Source organism: Bos indicus x Bos taurus, chromosome 19 (genome assembly GCF_003369695.1).
Source record: "Bos indicus x Bos taurus breed Angus x Brahman F1 hybrid chromosome 19, Bos_hybrid_MaternalHap_v2.0, whole genome shotgun sequence".
Lineage (NCBI taxonomy): Eukaryota > Metazoa > Chordata > Mammalia > Artiodactyla > Bovidae > Bos > Bos indicus x Bos taurus.
Window position 1 is genome coordinate 23,296,618 of NC_040094.1, and position 6,000 is coordinate 23,302,617.

The window sequence follows — 6,000 nt, forward strand, 5'->3', positions numbered from 1 at the left end:
GAAGAAAGCAGTGCAACCGGAAGTGGGAGGAGGGGGCTCAGGCAACACTTGAAAGGAAGCCTGTCCTCCTCGGGAAACGCCCACAGCCCCAGATCTCACACCTGAGACCTCGCACGTCTGTGCACGCGATGCTTCCCCACCCTCTCAGGACTTGAAGTATAGACACGATGACATGTGGGACTCCCCTGGCCTCACCAGGGGCTCTTGGGGCCGGATCGATGGGCTTCAGGGTTGGGTGGTATGTAGGTTTATCCGCTTTTAGAACTTCGGCCAGATCTCCTCGTGTGACAGTTGGGAATCTGAGGCCTCAGGAGTTCCAGTCAGGAACTTGGGCCCCACTATGCACGAGGACTGGCCACATGCAAGCCATCCATGTGGTACCCACTCTCCATTTGCTGCCGCACTCCGCCTGGCTGTCCTTCCCTGGAGGCCCCACCCCCGCTCCCACCAGGCTCCTCAGAGCTTGCCCTCTTTTCCATTCTGCCTGCAGAAGTGAACAGGGGTATCATGCTTTCCTCTATCCTGCCACCCCCTAAGATCCCCCATGCCACTTCTCTTGTGGTCTTTGTTACCATTTCCAGCAAGAGATTACAGCCACCACCTCCATCCCCTATAGGCATGCCTCTTATTCAGCATCCATCTCAACTACTTTCCAGAAACTTCTCTGGAAGGACGATCTTCTTTCTGCACTTTCATCCTCTTTGCCCTCTCGGTTGGTTTGGCGAGTCCTCCCCACCCTTGGGACTCCTCCCCTCCCTCCTTCCACACCTGGCTTTCCTGGCTCCCATCAAACATCTAGGTCTCCGTCACTGACTCTTCCCTCCTTCCAAACCTTGACCGCCCGTGTCAAGCCCCAAGGTCTTAGGCACCCCCGTAGTTTTCACTCCAGGCTCCTTCAGAGAACTTTCCTGCCCAGCACAGGCATAAACACCAGCTATGCCTTCTGAGGTTTCTCAGAGTTTTAGCCTTTGTCCACCACACCCGCCTCAGCTGACCCCATTCCACTTGCAGTTCCCACCATCAATTCTGGGGAGCATCTCCAGGTCCACTCGTCTCCCTGCCTGGAATTCCCCATCTCTAAAGGGGACCACCTTCCCTTCCCAGTTCCTCAGTCTCAAGGCCTTAGAGTCAGGCACCCTTTTATTATGCAGTTGCACTAAGTCATGTCCAGCTCTTTGTGACCCCATGGACTGCAGCACGCCAGGCTTTCCTGTCCTTCATCTCCCAGAGTTTGCTCAAATCTCACGTCCACTGAGTCAGTGATGCCATCCAACCATCTCATCCTCTATCTCCCTTCTCCTCCTGCCTTGACAACTCTCTTTGTCAACCAATATGGTTAGTTAATCCAAAAAAATTTATTTTTCTAAATGATTATACAAACACTAGTCCCGGAAACCAAGAGAAAATCTCAATTGCCCCAGCAAATCAAGCCTCTCAGTCCCTGTCAGGCCTGGCAGGTGGGGTTTCCGCACAGAGCAGCCCTTCTCCGTGGTCTCCTGGCCAGGCTCACCAAGTTCCTCTTTGCTCTGAGAGTCTGAGAAGGAGCTGGTTCGCTCCCCTGGGCCTCCTCTCAATCATGACCACTAACCCTGATGATTCTCGGTGTTTCTATGCTCCCAGTGTCTATACTGATGCTATAGAAATAATAGCTTAAAGAAGCAGCCTGGGTTTCTTCACCTTATAAAATATTGCAATAGTAATATTTATTTTAAAGGATACAATATGAGTCTTCATGTTAATAAGTTTAAACAATATAGAAATATATATATCAAAGGTCCTACCCTCCTTCCAGACTTTTTCTATGTCTATATCATGGGGGAAGGGCACTTTGCAAACAATATTAACCATATTTGCATATTTTCCTACAGCTAAACAAGAAATCTTGGCCATCTTTTCCCTCAGCATGTATAGAACTACTCATTCTTTTTAAGGCTACATAGTGTTTTATGGTTGAGATATATCATCACTCACTTAGCCAGTCTCCTATCAGTATACAGAGAGGTTTCTGTTGTCTGGCAATAAGAAACACATCACCAGTGAAAATCTATCTGTCGAAATCTTTGCTTAGTGCGCGCCTTTTTGTAGGCTACTGTCCTAAAATTGTTCAATTCCCATTTTAGAAAACGAAAGGTCACACACATTTGAAGCGCTGCTAACTCTTGCCACAATGCCCTCTACGAAGACGGCTTTGCTGCATACTCCCATAGACTGCGCGTACGTGTGTGATCTCTTCTCCACGTCCTCACGCGCCCTAGGTGTTTTTTCCTGCTTCTTGATCTAGAGGATGTAGCTGCAGCTCTAACTGTAGAAACCCAGCAAGCCTGAGTTCCCCTTTGGTTTTCATTGCACAAAACCAAATGTGAGCCAACCAGTGCTGGGTCTTGCTGCAAGAGAACTTGCCGACTGAGCAAAAGCACAGCAGCTTCCCTCCCGGTCAGGGCTCCTGGAGGACACGCTTTGTTGGTTTGCTTTTGGAAGCAGCAGTCATCCTTTGTATACGTACAGAGGTGATAGTTTGATATGCAATTGAGAGTCCTTTCTATTCTTTATCGCTGCCCTTTCCTGAGGCTCCATCAGGGATCCCTATATGCACTGTTTTCTGGCACTGATGCTATAGAGATAATAGCTTAAATTCTTAGCTTTCTGAACTCCTGTAGAAACTTTGCAAGTGGAGGAGAAAGTCTTGGAAGTCACAAGTTACAAGAATTGTTGGAATGGTGTTTTGCTTTGTTTCTGATCTTTATCCTGAAAGTGGACCTTTACATTTTAAGAGCCAAAATGCTGGAGGACTTTGCATACAGTCCACACCATCAGCATAGGGACAGTGCATCTTGATGTAAACATTTTTTTTTTTTTCATTTAAAAAACAAAGAAGTAGGGGGTAGGAAAGGACAAACTAAAGGGATATGACTTGGTTTCAAGGCTAGAAGATCCTGGAGAAGAAATCTAGAACCTCACCACTCTGGACTGAGCCCCAGGATAAGAGAAACCCCCCCTAAGTTTGAGGGAAATCCTGATGTAGAGGCCCTTGCCTGGCTTCCAGCTATTAACCTGGGAGACTGCAGTCCCTGTAGAGACGTAAGTATTTGATGACACCTGAGGAGGAGAAATAATGTCTGAGAGTGTTGTCCAGCCAGAGGACCCAAGGGCAACACATCTTAGAGTCTCTCACGCCCCATCATGGTGGGGTGGTGATGGCTTCCAAACTCCTGAGCCCTCAGCAGTAATGAAAGGCCAGCTGGCTGGAAGAGACTTCAGGCTGGGACACCTAGGGTGTAGATTCATGAACACGAAAAGGAGGGGTGACAGTCCATGGCCAGGCAGAACCAATTTCTCCTCAGTAGAAGCCAGAGAGGTAGAAAGATAACCGTGAACCAGACTCTCACCACCGGCAACCCCATCCTTCCTGCTATGATGTTATGAAAGCCTCCCCAGATGCCACCAGGCAAAGGGGAAGAGAGAGAGTAGTAATTACCCAAGAGCTACTAGTCATTTCCCAGAAGATAAGAACCATACTGTGAGCAAGACACTTTTCCGGGCTTGAGAGAAACTGGGGCCTTAGGCACTAAACTGAGCACAGAGCGTTCGCCTTCTATACGCCAGGGTATCATCACAAAACAATATCCATGACAAGTGCCGAAGGAGAAGGAACAGCTTATTGCTGTGTCTTTGACACGCACTTCCAGCCAGGAGCACAGCTGAACTAAACAAGCCACCCTAACTCTCACTTCCCTTTGTCACCGGTGTGACATCTTTACAGGATGCATGTCCAGGATTGGAGCTAATTGACTCCAGAAGGGATTGAACTTGGGGCCCTTGTCAAGTCTGCAGTAATCTCCACTCAGTGAATTGAAGCCAGGGAGAAAGATGTCCAGGTCCTCAGAGACCTCACGACAGGCCTTTGCTGCTCGTCTCCTTCCTTCTTTGCCTGCCTGTTCCTTATATGATGCTTCTGTATCACTCCCTGCAGACTTCGTCCCCCAGGCCTCCCCTCCCTCTCTCCCCCAAGCTGGTGAAGCTCTCCTTGTGCTCCCACACTCTGCCTCACACACAGTGGGCCCTTGGCAGGTGCTGGTTGAATGCATGGGTCTAGTGGGAGTGCACACACAGAGCCCCAAAACTTTTACCCAGAGCAGATTTTGGTAAGAGCTCTCAGCCTTGGGAGTAGAGGTAAAACAGTTTCTGTGGGGCAAGACTAGGGTATCTGCTGATAAACAATCTTCCAATGAGGAATACAAAGCCCAGATTCCTTAATATTCGTGTGTGATGGAAGGCCCACACGAAGCTTATATTAACCGCTCTTTTTATTACAAGTGTATAGAACTGATAGGGATTGTGACCTGTCTTAGGATTTATAAGATGTTAATGCCTGACATTCTAGAGACTTCTGCTTCTAACACAGCCAACTAACAGCAGAAGGTCCTTTCTCAGATGGCAGACAGGCTTGATACTAAAAAAGGACTCCCTGGAAGTAACAGAGTCTAACCTTTCAGTCTTTGAGAAGCAAGGTGTTGAGAGGGGGGTCAGGTCATGTTTGATGGGCATCTGGTGGGGCAGGGCGTTGGCTGGGACTGAAGTCGAGTAGCCCCATCATTCTCAGGTCCAGACGCTCTCTTTGCATGTGGAACCAGGGAGTCTTTTAGAGAAATCCGAAGAGAAGGGGCCAGAAGGGTAAGCCAAGCTCAGGGGAGAGAGATCTGGATCCAAAGTGTGGTTTTTTGCTGGCTTGTTTTACTATTTGTCTCGGTGCAGCCCCTGCATGGTTCAAGCTGAGACCTAGGGCGGGAGCCAGGCATAAAGGAAGCTGTACTGTATCAGGACCACCCTATAAACATAACTAGAAGGAGCGGGAGGCACTTAGCTGCAGATCACAGCACAGCTCACCTCAGGGCCACAGAGCCCTCCCCCACCACCAGCGTTCGCAGCATGGCCCAGGGCTTTGTTACCCACAGCGGTGACGGCTTGGCCACAGCCTCTGAATGCCTGGTGGAGCTGATGGTGGTCCTGTTGGAGGGCACTGTCACCCAACTTAGCAGAACCAGAGGCTGGGGCAGTGGGTTCGAGAAAAGAAAAAGAAAATTAATAGCAGGCGTCCTGTGTGTATGACAAGATTTATTTAGCAGCATATGAGAGACCTTCAGAGATTTCCAGAAAGGCTTGTTACTGGTTGGAGTCATCCTGCAGAAGAAGTACAAGGCAAGAGTCGATAAAATTCCAGTTAATCATCAGCTGATACAACCTGGAAAACACGAAATGCATGGAATTTTTCTTTGGTGCTTCTCCGCTCACCTCAAGTTCTTTCTTTACCCCTGGCGAATTTTCAGTAGAGACTCGAAACTGAAAAACATTTCTTCAAAGGCATGTAACAGCCTTCGGTGAGTCTCAGGAGTTCCCAGCAGTACAGAGCTGCAAACCACAGCTGCCTTCGTGGCTGTGTATTCTGCTTTGAATCTAGGGGGTGAAGAGGAATGCGCTTAGGGGCACCGGCTCAGGGGAGGACAGCGGAGCCAATTGCACCCCCTTCCCAGGGCTCCCACTCACCATCCTTCCCCACGCAGCCCTGCAGACCCTAATCCCCCAGAGGTCCTGAACACCCCAGAGTCTGGAGGCTGCCTTTGGAGAGTGGCCGAGCAGACCGGCCATTTGTGGCCTGTACACCCGTCTATAGCGCCCTTCAGCCGAGGAACCAAGGGTCTTAACTTCAGTGGCTCAACGAGGGGCTGTTTTTCTGGGCTGCGAGTCCTTGTCCGGTGTGAATAAGCAGAACAGAGCCAAGAGTGCAAGTGTACTGATGCCGTTCCAACAAGTCCATGTGCCCCAGCTCTTTTCAAAATTCCATCTGAGGTTTTTTTTAATCCCATCTGGGTTTTATTTTGCAGAGGCCACAGCCCTTTTTCTGTGTAACTAGGGAGCATTTGGGAGAATAGCTCTCAGCTTACAAATAGGAGGCCTCGAGGCTGGAGCCTGTATTTGACTGGGGTCCCCAGGTCCCCCACTCAG